Source organism: Oncorhynchus mykiss, chromosome 17 (assembly GCF_057628025.1).
Source record: "Oncorhynchus mykiss isolate SJ-2025 chromosome 17, ASM5762802v1, whole genome shotgun sequence".
Lineage (NCBI taxonomy): Eukaryota > Metazoa > Chordata > Actinopteri > Salmoniformes > Salmonidae > Oncorhynchus > Oncorhynchus mykiss.
In genome coordinates, this window is record NC_143038.1 from 59,713,051 (window position 1) to 59,727,011 (window position 13,961).

General features: G+C 40.3%; 1 protein-coding gene across 24 annotated transcripts in view; it reads right to left on the reverse strand.

The window, feature by feature from the left end:
- Positions 1-13,961, reverse strand: part of foxp1b (forkhead box P1b) — a 232,673-nt gene that overhangs the window by 138,787 nt on the left and 79,925 nt on the right. For all 24 annotated transcript variants that reach the window (XM_090206154.1, XM_090206153.1, XM_090206144.1 and 21 more), the window contains one exon: positions 4,675-4,741. The gene's annotated coding sequence lies outside the window, so the exon portion shown is untranslated. The remainder of the gene's footprint in view (positions 1-4,674; positions 4,742-13,961) is intronic.

A 13,961-nucleotide genomic window follows, 5' to 3' on the forward strand; every position in this document is an offset into this window, starting at 1 on the left:
ACACAGCCAAGACAACGCAGGAGTGGCTTCGGGACAAGTCTCTGAATGTCCTTGAGTACCATATCAATATGGTAGTTGCTGGCCTTGACCCTCTCCCAAAAAAAAGTTATAGGTAGTAATTTTGATGATTAATTCAATTTCACATGTTGAAGCGGGAAGAGCAGGCCAAAGTCAAAGCCTTCAGGAGATTTGACACATTCTTTCACTTTTGTGATTTTCTTTTCATGTCTCTGTAAGACAACTCATCTGCGGGTGGAATTTGCTTACTGCTGTCGCCTCAGTCAATCTCACACAAAGATTCTGTCATGTTACACGTCTGCACCTGGTAGCAGCTTGACATCAAAGGCCTTCACTCTCCCAGACAGTGCTGAATTTATACATCCATCAATATGTTCCAAACCACGAAAATAAAAATATGTCTGAGTGATGCTGATAGAAAAATAGATTGAAACTTGCCAAACACACTTTCCCCCCAAAAGGTATTTTAAGTAGCTTCAAGATAACACATTGGTGATAACACTATCAGTACAAACCTTTCTACCTTACAAGATAATTCACATGAAAGCGCAGGAAATGACAAGAGAAAAGAATGTTGCTCTATTCTCTATGAAATACTTCATTCTGAATAAAGCATACATTTACCTATGCAACCTGTTTAGCCAGACAATAAAGAGCCTAGATACAGTATCTCCCGAAGCCCATTCTGATAGGAGCTGCTGTGCTGTGACTGGGGATAGAGAGAAGACAGTGTTTAGTAGGTGCTGACATATCCTGTGATCTAGATAAACTGGAACAAATAAAACCCAGGCTTGCTTTTTATGTTGGTCTCCATTGAAATGTCTTTGTACCTATCATGATAACATTTCATTTTCCAACAGCTAGACTAGAGAAGCCACCTCGCAGCTATTTTGCCTGTCACTGTTTTTAACTACTGCAGCCAAGCACTGAGAGTAGATTACAGTAGTTAGAGAACATGAACAGCACTGTGACAAAACTGCTAGTGGCAGAAACGTTTAACTTTCTTGTTAGCAATCTCCCCCATGTGGCACTTTAGCAACAGCAAGTTGTTTATTATGTTCAGAGCTCGGCAAAAGCGATTAAAGAAACTCTTTAAGAATCAAAGTGTTATAAATGCATGGAAACACAGCCAGCTGTAAATGCCACAGAATTAGAAGCTTACCAACCCTAATACCCGTATGGCAATTTTCAGCTTGATGCTGATATAAAGAAATTACTTTTTAAAGTAAGCAATAAATGCAGTCAAGAGAACTATTATGTGAGCTTTCTTCTTCCCAACATAAATCTATATGCAACCTTTCTTTGGCCGGTGAAACAAGTGCGCTGAGAGTCGGGAAGCAAGTACAGGGAGTGAGTGTTTTAGTAGATAAACAAAACAATAACCACGAAACACAAACATGAAACAGAGTCAATAACACCTCAGGAAAGAACCAGATATAGGGAAGATAATCAAGGAGGTGATGGAGTCCAGGAAGTTGTCATGAAGTGCTGGTGCGCTTGACGATGGTGACAGGTGTGCGGGATAATCAGCAGCCTGATGACCTAAAGGCCAGAGAGGGAGTATACGTGACAATACCCCCTCCCTGACGCGCGGCTCCAGCCACAGGACGCCAACAAAGGGGACGAACCCGGGGATCAGCAGAGGACCGTTCACCCCTGCTGAAGCGCGGGAACCTGTCGAGCTGGCTGGGGTGCCGGAACCTGTCGAGCCAGCTGGGGCGCCGGAACCTGACTGACCGACTGAGGCAGGGGAGCCTGGCGATCCGGCTGAGGCATGAGCCTGAACAGCCGGTGGAAGCAGGGGAGCCTGGCGATCCGGCGGAGGCATGAAAACCCGACGAGACGGCGGAGGCAGGGGAGCCTGGTGATTTGGCAGGGGAGCCTGGCGATCTGGCTGACGTATAAGAGCCTGTAGCGGCACCCGGACCCGACGTCATTTACACCGACACAAAAAAATATATATAAATAAAACACTCCCTGATGCTTCCCTTAGGTGAGGTGTTATTCTGTAACGAGTGCGCTGAGAGTCGGGAAGCAAGTACAGGAAGTGAGTGTTTTAATAAATAAACAAAACAATAACCACGAAACACAAACAATGCACTGACATGAAACAGAGTCAATAACATCTGAGGAAAGAACCAAGGGAGTGACAGATATGGGGAAGATAATCAAGGAGGTGATGGAGTCCAGGTGAGTGTCATGAGGCGCTGATACACTTGACGATGGTAACAGGTGTGTGGGATAATCAGCAGCCTAATGACCTAGAGGCCGGAGAGGGAGATACGTGACAGCCGGACTCATGAATTAACTTTTTATCCTTAATACTCCTATAAAAAGCTGTAGATTAGCAAAGTAACTTGACTGGGATCTTCAAAGGCACTCAAAATAACAGCAGAGTAGCGAGTAATACGAGCAAGCAACCGTTGGCATGATATGTTCTTCCTTCTGTTTGAATATGAAATTCAAATGAAGTTCAAACGGAGACAAGTGCATTTAAAAGGAATCTAAATAGAAACACACACTGATGTTCTGAGGGAGAACTTCTTCCTGGAATAGGCATTCGTCTGTTGACTTAAGCATCACCAACATATGAGTAAATTGGAAGAGAAACTAAGACCTGTATGGTGCATGATATGAACCTACAGATGTAGGATCTTAATCTGACCTATATTGTCACAGTAAAATAAACCTGCAGCAACAGGATATTAATGTTTAGTCCATAATGTTGCTTGTTCGGTGGTTAGGCTATTAGCTGGCCAAAAGTAGGCTACATGAAAAGTGTAATACTGTAAAAAATGTATAACCGTGTGTTAGTATGGGTTTTCAGTGAATTTATGTAAATCACGAAGCTCATCTGCATTTCCTGCAAATTTTCAGCAACAAAAGAGTGATCAAATTAATATCCTACAGCTGTAGCATCATTCAGCACAATGATAATTAAACTATCTGGCCAAGAGCCATCCTTACTGAAATCCAACCCTTTGTCAGGCTGCTTTAATTCATAATCTCTTAACAAGTAAAGAAAATGTGAGCACTAACAAACACATACACAACTGTACAATCACACAATGCATACCGTTTCTCAAAATAACAAGAGCATTTCTTCCGTTTTCAACTCCATTGCACCTCAAAATGCCTTTAAAGACTGAAGCATGGTAATCCTATAAACTGCCACGGGGATTTCTGCATTAGTAAAGCAATCAAAATCGCATTGGAAAGTTGTGTAAATAATTAGGCTGATTTTGGCACATTAACATTAATTACACAATAATTTGAAAGATTTAAGTCCTGATCTTACATCTGGAGAAAACAGCTGTGCTGCGGGTCTAGAGAGGACCTTCTTCAGAAGACTACACAGAGAATGCACTCAGTTACATTTTTTTACCCTTCAACCCACAGTTGCCTTTTTTTACAAATGGAGAAGTGATTGGCTGAATTCAAACAGAGACGAGTATATGGCTGTTTAGCACGCTGGAATGATAGCACAGGCAGGAGAAACACAACACACTTCCTGCTCTGATAGTGAGAAACACACAATCTGTCTGAAATACTTCAACCCACACAAATGAAAGAGTTATGACATATGAATCCCCTCTGAACTGAACACAGGAACATTTCCAACCGTTGATGAACCTATTCTGTTATCTCTCAATTTCCACAAATACAAAAAGCCTTCAAGCTCATTTTCTTAACTTCGTCACTCACACCCTGAAGGACAATTAAGACCACTCAATTCTATGTAGTGTTGGCCTATAGTGGTTAGTGACAACATAATATTATCGAGGTAGTTTGGCATCTCCCTGTTAAGAGTCTATGGGAGTAAACCTGCAGGGGTTTGTGCCCCTGCCGTTAGCTGTGAGCTGAGGGGCTGGGATGTTAAAGCCCATCACTGTCTACAGGGCTGTGAGAGACAGAACACAGACACACTGCTCCTCTGAAGCCTAGAGCTCCTGACGTGTTAACACCCCCACCTCTCCCCACTGGATCACTCAAGCCTGCCTGCTTACATCCTGGGGCCCCAGCACATTTAGATACGGAGAAGGGTGTGAGGAGCACACACACACATACATACACAAACACACATAAAGAACCACACTGATCCACCAAGAGATGGAGATTCCAACGGCTAAATAACCAGTAGATATGTAACCATGTATTAATCTACTGTTTCTTAAGAGGAACTTTGACCCTATATCATGACAGAGGCACAGTGTTGAGGGGAAATGAGGGGGAGAAGAGAAAATCCATGCCAATAACCCTTCTAGGTAAAATGCCCCTCGGGGAGTCCATAAACCTTAACTACTACATGTACCTACCTGTACTTGCACGCTAAAATATGTTCTCTCTACAGGCAGAAGTCCACTACACACAACAGACCTCTTCTGCTACAGAACAAACTGTGCTGTATAACATCAACTACAATAAATCATACATAGATTAATCACACAGTAGCATGATCATGATGAGATATTTCAACACTTACAGTCTGTATGTACATTTTCAGGTGTTTGATAGTGAACTTTCAGAGCAAGGTTTTAGTTTCAACAAACATACAACCAAGGCAACCGGACGGCATCAGGTTATTTATTAAGCCAATCCGATACAACATTCACCCTCACACTGAGATTGGAGTCTAATGAATAATCGTGTGTTTACCTTCTACAATGACTTGCTCGTTTAAAGCAATCTTCAGTTCCAGCGTAGTGACTTCAGCCTCCTTGCCCTGCAGACAGAGGACATGGGAATTAGAGGTTGTTATTGAATAATCACTGCAACTAAGTACAGCATTTGCCATCAGCAATCACCAAAACAGAATCGCTGAAAGAAAAACAGACAAAATCTATGTTTATTAATAATACTGCTTGCAGTATGAGCCCGCTCAACAGGATTGATCACAATTACACAAATATTAGGTATGGGTAACACACTTCTTCCTGGAATGGGTAACACACATATTAAGAAATAGTCCATTTTTGTATTTCTTTCCTGATGTTTTTGTTTGTCTTTCCTTTTAATGGTGTCAGCAATCTTTCTTTGGACATATTATCAAGCATTGACATACAGTGCCTTTGGAAAGACTTCAGATCCTCCCTTATTATGTTACAGTCTTATTCTAAAATACACTAATTGATTGTCCACCTGTGACAAATTTAATTGATTCAACATGATTTGGAAAGGCACACCTGTCTATATAAGGTCCCACAGTTGACAGTGCATGTCAGAGCAAAAACCAAGCCATGAGGTCGAAGGAATTGTCCGTAGAGCTCCGAGACAAGATTGTGTCGAGGCACAGATCTGGGGAAGGGTACCAACACATTTCTGCAGTATTGAAGGTCCCCAAGAACACAGTGGCCTCCATCATTCTTAAATGGAAGAAGTTTGGAACCACCAAGACTCTTCCTAGAGCTTGCCACCCAGCCAAACTGAGCAATCGGGGGAGAAGGGCCTTGGTCAAGGAGGTGACCAAGAACCCGATGGTCACTCAGACAGAGCTCCAGAGTTCCTATTTGGAGATGGGAGGAACTTCCAGAAGGACAACCATCTCTGCAGCACTCCACAAATCAGTCCATTATAGTAGAGTGGGTAGACGGAAGACACTCCTCAGTAAAAGGCACATGACAGCCCACTTGGAGTTTGCCAAAAGGCACCTAAAGGACTCAGACTATGAGAAACAAGATTTTCTGGTCTGATGAAACCAACAGTGAACTCTTTGGCCTGAATGCCAAGCCTCGCGTTTGGAGGAAACCTGGCACCATCCCTACGGTGAAGCACGGTGGTGGCAGCATCATGCTGTGGGAAAGATTTTCAGTGGCAGGGACTGAGAGACGAGTCAGGATTGAGGGAAAGGTGAACGGAGCAAAGTACAGAGAGATCCTTGATGAAAACCTCCAGAGTGCTCAGGACATCAGACTGGGACAAAGGTTCACCTTCCAACAGGACAACGACCCAAAGCACACAGCCAAGACAATTCAGGAGTGGCTTCAGGACAATTCTCTGAATGTCCTTGAGTGGCCCAGCCTGAGCCCGGACCTGATCGAACATCTCTGGAAAGACCTGAATATAGCTGAGCAGCAACACTCCCCATTCAACCTGACAGAGCTTGAGAAGATCTGCAGAGAAGAATGGGAGAAATACCCCAAATACAAGTGTGCCAAGCTTATAGCGTCATACCCAAGAAGACTCGAGTCTATAATCGCTGCCAAAGGTGCTTCAACAAAGTACTGAGTAAAGCGTCTGAATACTTATGTAAATGTGATATTTCCGGTTTTTATTTTTAATACATTTGCTAAATTACAAAAAACAGTTTTTGCTTTGTGATTATGGGGTATTGTGTGTAGATTGATGAACAAATAAATTCATTTTAGAATAAGGCTGTAACGTAACAAAATGTGGAAAATGTCAATGGGTCTGTATACTTACCGAGTGCACTGTATACTAGTGCATGTACATAGCTATCCTAGCCTTATTGTCTACCGCATCTCCTCATTTCCATCTGGTTGATCAGCACAATCGTTCACTATACTGTAGCCGTTGAGGACGATAAGACTAACAATGAAGTTGTTAAAAGAAAATGAAAGTTTTTTTTTTTAAATTCCTTGCGCCAGATGCCGCTATCAGAAAAATGTCAAAGACAACTCCACCTGGTGGAAGAGCAAACCTGTCTTTCTAGACTCAGAAGCACACTAGCTGTTCAGCATGCACTGTGTGCACTGTAAACTGAGCACTCAACCCCCCCCCCAAAAAAAATACATAAAATCTTATTTTTATGGTAAACGGAAAAGTGACTATGGGGCAATATCTCAGAAGCATTTGAATAAAAGCATTAAAGCATATCCAAATATGAAAAAAGACTGACTCTCTCACACTGTTCTTTTGTACAGTTTACATTTGGCAGTCAAAGCTGTGGCCAGGCATTTGTGGAGCTCCAAAGTGTTTATCTAAAGCAGACTGTGCCTAGATAAAACACATGAGCCTGAACCTTGCCCAGTTACAGCATTAATTATCTGGTAAATGCCCTTGTTGAAAACACTAGTCAACATTAAACTCACTTTGAACTCGACGAGGGTCGAAAATCATACAAAATGGACTGTTCCCACACCACTCTCATATTATTCTGATTCATTAGACTTCAATTAACATATCATCAATGACATGGTAAATCAATAGCGAGTGGTGACTAATGACAGATATTTTCAGTTTCAAACTACTAAACATCATTAATCCCTATCACCTGAAAAGGCCCAGGGAACTAAATGAGTTTACCCAATGCATAACATCCATTTAGTTAAATGTTCCATCACTTTAATGACGGAAAATGTGTATTGGAGGGAAAAAAGAAACAACAAAACTATGATAGCAGCTGTGACGGTGTTTTTTATCCCTCTGTGCAATACAATGCACATCTTGTAATACCTAAATAGATAATTGTGTCAATTTAAAACTGCACGTGGCAGTAATAGTAGTGTTTGGAGCGGTGGGGGTACAGTGAGCCCATGGTGTGGATAAACAGCAGCATGCTGCTCTGCCCAGTTGGATTTGTAGAGCCCATCACACACTCCCACATTGAGATTTGAGGGAACAGAATAACTCTTGGTTGAGATGATTACCCACCCAGGTGTTTTATGTGCACACTCAGTGAGAACATGAATCAAAACGCAACAATTTCCTAAGACAAAAGAGAGTCGAGGAGCATCTTACAATGTTTGCTGCCAAAGTGTTGAAAAGATGGCTAGGTATTTTGTTTGAAGTGGTAAAACAGTTGAACAACAAAAGTGTTCATCAAGGGAGTTACAGTATTAGCCCTATCATATCCGGTGAAAAGACACAGAGAGATACAGACACAGAAAGACTGAGATGATTCAAAAGCATATGTTCCTACATTGTATGTTGTGCTGTACCAACAAATAATGATTATCATCAGCATCTACATGAACATCATTGTTGCCTCTGTGATGTAATAATAAATGCACTGCATTATTGTTGTCTCTGTGATGTAATAATAAATACACTGTATTATTGTTGTCTCTGTGATGTAATAATAAATACACTGCATTATTGTTGCCTCTGTGATGTAATAATAAATACACTGTATTATTGTTGTCTCTGTGATGTAATAATAAATACACTGTATTATTGTTGTCTCTGTGATGTAATAATAAATACACTGCATTATTGTTGCCTCTGTGATGTAATAATAAATGCACTGTATTATTGCTGTCTCTGTGATGTAATAATAAATGCACTGTATTATTGTTGTCTCTGTGATGTAATAATAAATACACTGTATTATTGTTGTCTCTGTGATGTAATAATAAATACACTGCATTATTGTTGCCTCTGTGATGTAATAATAAATACACTGTATTATTGTTGTCTCTGATGTAATAATAAATACACTGCATTATTGTTGTCTCTGTGATGTAATAATAAATGCACTGTATTATTGTTGTCTCTGTGATGTAATAATAAATACACTGTATTATTGTTGTCTCTGTGATGTAATAATAAATACACTGCATTATTGTTGCCTCTGTGATGTAATAATAAATACACTGTATTATTGTTGTCTCTGATGTAATAATAAATACACTGTATTATTGTTGTCTCTGTGATGTAATAATAAATACACTGTATTATTGTTGTCTCTGTGATGTACTAATAAATACACTGTATTATTGTTGTCTCTGTGATGTAATAATAAATACACTGTATTATTGTTGTCTCTGTGATGTACTAATAAATAAACGGTATTATTGTTGTCTCTGTAAAGTAATAATAAATACACTGCATTATTGTTGTCTCTGTGATGTAATAATAAATACACTGTATTATTGTTGTCTCTGTGATGTAATAATAAATACACTGCATTATTGTTGCCTCTGTGATGTAATAATAAATACACTGTATTATTGTTGTCTCTGTGATGTAATAATAAATACACTGTATTATTGTTGTCTCTGTGATGTAATAATAAATACACTGCATTATTGTTGCCTCTGTGATGTAATAATAAATACACTGCATTATTGTTGCCTCTGTGATGTAATAATAAATACACTGTATTATTGTTGTCTCTGTGATGTAATAATAAATACACTGTATTATTGTTGTCTCTGTGATGTAATAATAAATACACTGTATTATTGTTGCCTCTGTGATGTAATAATAAATACACTGTATTATTGTTGTCTCTGTGATGTAATAATAAATACACTGTATTATTGTTGTCTCTGTGATGTAATAATAAATACACTGCATTATTGTTGCCTCTGTGATGTAATAATAAATACACTGTATTATTGTTGTCTCTGTGATGTAATAAGAAATACACTGTATTATTGTTGTCTCTGATGTAATAATAAATACACTGTATTATTGTTGCCTCTGTGATGTAATAATAAATGCACTGCATTATTGTTGTCTCTGTGATGTAATAATAAATACACTGTATTATTGTTGTCTCTGTGATGTAATAATAAATACACTGCATTATTGTTGTCTCTGTGATGTAATAATAAATACACTGTATTATTGTTGTCTCTGTGATGTAATAATAAATACACTGCATTATTGTTGTCTCTGTGATGTAATAATAAATACACTGCATTATTGTTGTCTCTGTGATGTAATAATAAATACACTGTATTATTGTTGTCTCTGTGATGTAATAATAAATACACTGCATTATTGTTGTCTCTGTGATGTAATAATAAATACACTGTATTATTGTTGTCTCTGTGATGTAATAATAAATACACTGTATTATTGTTGTCTCTGTGATGTAATAATAAATACACTGCATTATTGTTGTCTCTGTGATGTAATAATAAATACACTGTATTATTGTTGTCTCTGTGATGTAATAATAAATACACTGTATTATGGTTGTCTCTGTGATGTAATAATAAATACACTGCATTATCATTGTCTCTGTGATGTAATAATAAATACACTGCATTATTGTTGTCTCTGTGATGTAATAATAAATACATTGCATTATTGTTGCCTCTGTGATGTAATAACAAATACACTTTATTATTGTTGTCTCTGTGATGTAATAATAAACACACTGTATTTCATGATAAATGCAAAACATTCATCAGTATTGTGTTTTTAATTCTTGGTTGGGACTATTTTAGAGGCCGCAGGATCGCATGTTCAAAAAAGGAATGAATACCCCTCCACTGAAACGCACACAATCCCCAAAAAAGGCCCAACATCCACTCCGGGTGGCTCTTCAGCCCTTCTAATGGACAGACTCTCCACTCTCTTCACACCATTCTGACAGAAAATAAGAGTTCATGAATATTTACCACAAAGTAAAGTTATTCCATTAATTACTCTGAGCATGCTTAAAACGATATCTGTGGCTACTTCTGTGGTAGGTCATTAATGAACTTTCACACGCCATTACCATGTGAATTAATGCCCAACTCGATGGCTGTCTGTCAATAGAACAGTTTCCTCACTCACTGTCTTTAAGCCTATCAGCCTATGATCACTTAGTGACGCTAGCTGCATCATTCTACACAGATCTGTTTATTTATCATACCATGAACTAGACAGCAAATAAAATCAACGTTTATTTGTCACGTGCGCCGAATACAACAGGTGTAGACCTTACAGTGAAATGCTTACTTACAAGCCCTAACCAACAGTGCAATTTTTAAGTAAAAAAATAGGTATTAGGTAAACGATAGATAAGTAAGGGAAAAAAAAAGAAAAACTGTAAAATGACAGTGAAAAACAGTAAAATGACAGTGAAAAACAGTAAAATGACAGTGAAAAACAGTAAAATGACAGTGAAAATAACAGTAGAGAGGCTGTATACAGGTGGTACCGGCACGGAGTCAAAGTGTGGGGGCACTGGTTAGTCGGGCGAATTGTACATGTAAGTATAGTTAAAGTGAGTATGCATAGATGATAAACAGAGAGGAGCAGCAGCATGAAAGAGGGGTTGGCGGAACACAATGCAAATAGTAATTCAGGAGTCTTATGGCTTGGGGTTAAAAGCTGTTGAGAAGCCTTTTGGTCCTAAACTTGGCGCTCCGGTACCGCTTACCATGCGGGAGCAGAGAGAACAGTCTATGACTAGGGTGGCTGGGGTCTTTAACATTTTTTAGGGCCTTCCTCTGACACCGCCTGGTGTAGAGGTCCTGGATGGCAGGCAGCTTAGCCCCAGTGATGTACTGGGCCGTACGCACTACCCTCTGTAGTGCTTTGCGGTCGGAGGCCGAGCAATTGCCGTACCAGGCAGTGATGCAAACTGTCAGGATGCTCTCGATATTGCAGATGAAGAACCTTTTGAGGATCTGAGGACCCATGCCACATCTTGTCAGTCTCCTGAGGTGGAATAGGTTTTGTCGTGCCTTCTTCATGACTGTATTGGTGTGTTTGGACCATTCTAGTTTGTTGTTGATGTGGACACCAAGGCACTTGAAGTTCTCAACCTGCTCCACTACAACCCCGTCAATGAAAATGGGGGTGTGCTCGGTCCTCCTTTTCCTGAAGTCCACAATCATCTCCTTTATCTTGATTATGCTGAGGGATATGTTGTTATTTTGGCACCACCAGACCAGGTCTCTGACCTTGTCCCTATAGGCTAACTCGTTGTTGTATGTGAAAACAAAAAATAGCATTGGTTTGTTTGAACATTCCTCCTGTAAATGGGTGGTGGCTCTGTTTGAACATTCCTCCTGTAAATGGGTGGTGGTCTTGTTTGAACATTCTTCCTGTAAATGGGTGGTGGTCTTGTTTGAACATTCCTCCTGTAAATGGGTGGTGGTCTTGTTTGAACATTCCTCCCGGAAATGGGTGGTGGTCTTGTTTGAACATTCCTCCCGGAAATGGGTGGTGGTCTTGTTTGAACATTCCTCCCGGAAATGGGTGGTGGTCTTGTTTGAACATTCCTCCCGGAAATGGGTGGTGGTCTTGTTTGAACATTCCTCCCGGAAATGGATGGTGGTCTTGTTTGAACAAACCTCCTGGAAATGGGTAGTGGTCTTGTTTGAACATTCCTCCTGGAAATGGGTGGTGGTCTTGTTTGAACATTCCTCCTAAAATGGGTGGTGATCTTGTTTGAACATTCCTCCCGGAAATGGGTGGTGGTCTTGTTTGAACATTCCTCCTGGAAATGGGTGGTGGTCTTGTTTGAACATTCCTCCTGGAAATGGGTGGTGGTCTTGTTTGAACATTCCTCCTAAAATGGGTGGTGGTCTTGTTTGAACATTCCTCCCGGAAATGGGTGGTGGTCTTGTTTGAACATTCCTCCCGGAAATGGATGGTGGTCTTGTTTGAACAAACCTCCCGGAAATGGGTGGTGGTCTTGTTTGAACATTCCTCCTGGAAATGGGTGGTGGTCTTGTTTGAACATTCCTCCCGGAAATGGGTGGTGGTCTTGTTTGAACATTCCTCCTGTAAATGGGTGGTGGTCTTGTTTGAACATTCCTCCCGGAAATGGGTGGTGGTCTTGTTTGAACATTCCTCCCGGAAATGGGTGGTGGTCTTGTTTGAACAAACCTCCCGGAAATGGGTAGTGGTCTTGTTTGAACATTCCTCCTGGAAATGGGTGGTGGTCTTGTTTGAACATTCCTCCTAAAATGGGTGGTGATCTTGTTTGAACATTCCTCCCGGAAATGGATGGTGGTCTTGTTTGAACAAACCTCCCGGAAATGGGTGGTGGTCTTGTTTGAACATTCCTCCCGGAAATGGATGGTGGTCTTGTTTGAACAAACCTCCCGGAAATGGGTGGTGATCTTGTTTGAACATTCCTCCCGGAAATGGGTGGTGGTCTTGTTTGAACAAACCTCCCGGAAATGGGTAGTGGTCTTATTTGAACATTCCTCCTGGAAATGGGTGGTGGTCTTGTTTGAACATTCCTCCTGTAAATGGGTGGTGGTCTTGTTTGAACATTCCTCCCGGAAATGGGTGGTGGTCTTGTTTGAACATTCCTCCCGGAAATGGGTGCTGGTCTTGTGGATCAATATAAAGAATGTATTAATAATAATAATATTAAGAGGGAGTCCAACAGGATAGGCAGAGTCAGTGATATCTATATTCAGGACATTAGTGTTTGTTTTTAGGGTGTGTGTGTCCAAGATTTCCCAAGTCACTGTCCGTGCTCTGAAACACAGGAAAATCTAAGGCATGACTCATTTTCAAACAAATGCAGCTGTTTATATGTGATTCACTAAAGGACTGACTGAACAGTATTTTTCCTTCATTTCTTTCAAGCTTTATTAAGGCAGACTGATTCAATGAAAACATAACTACGTCTCATAAAAACCGCTTCAAAATATCAAGTGTATTTTCTCTTTCATGGTGGCATTATATTGCACACCCACATAGTCTGTAAACAACAGCACTCAAACAGCACGCAAACAGGCTCAAAACCCACCAATTAAACCCAACTTCGCATTTTGAGTTTTTTTTTGCCTGTAAGCTGAAAAGGCAACAGTGCAGCCTGCTGAATGTCTGCCTGTCTGATCCCAGAGATTCTTTGGACCTGCCCTCATGTATTGCTGAGCTAAGAACAAAGTACACAGAGAGAGCTTTCCGCCTTAATACCAAGGAAGTGGAATTTCACTCCTAACCCTAAACAAACAAGGCAGCACATTTCTTTACACTATTTAAATGTTAACAGAGCTCTTTGAATAGAGCATTCCCTTCCTCTGTATACCCAAATTACTTCACTCTGGCTATACACAGATTCTAATCAACTGATCCATGAAGCAACCATCAGAAAAATAACTTAATTTGGTTTCTCCTACAATTGAGAACTAATAGCTGGGACAGAGGGAGGCAGAGAGAGAGATAGAGAGGAGGGAGGGAGAGAACCCTACACACACAGAGAGCACAAAAGGGCTAACCGACAGACAGATTATGCAATGCTATTTTTATGGCCAATTCCTTTCCACCCTGTCAAACAGGAGGACTGTCAATTC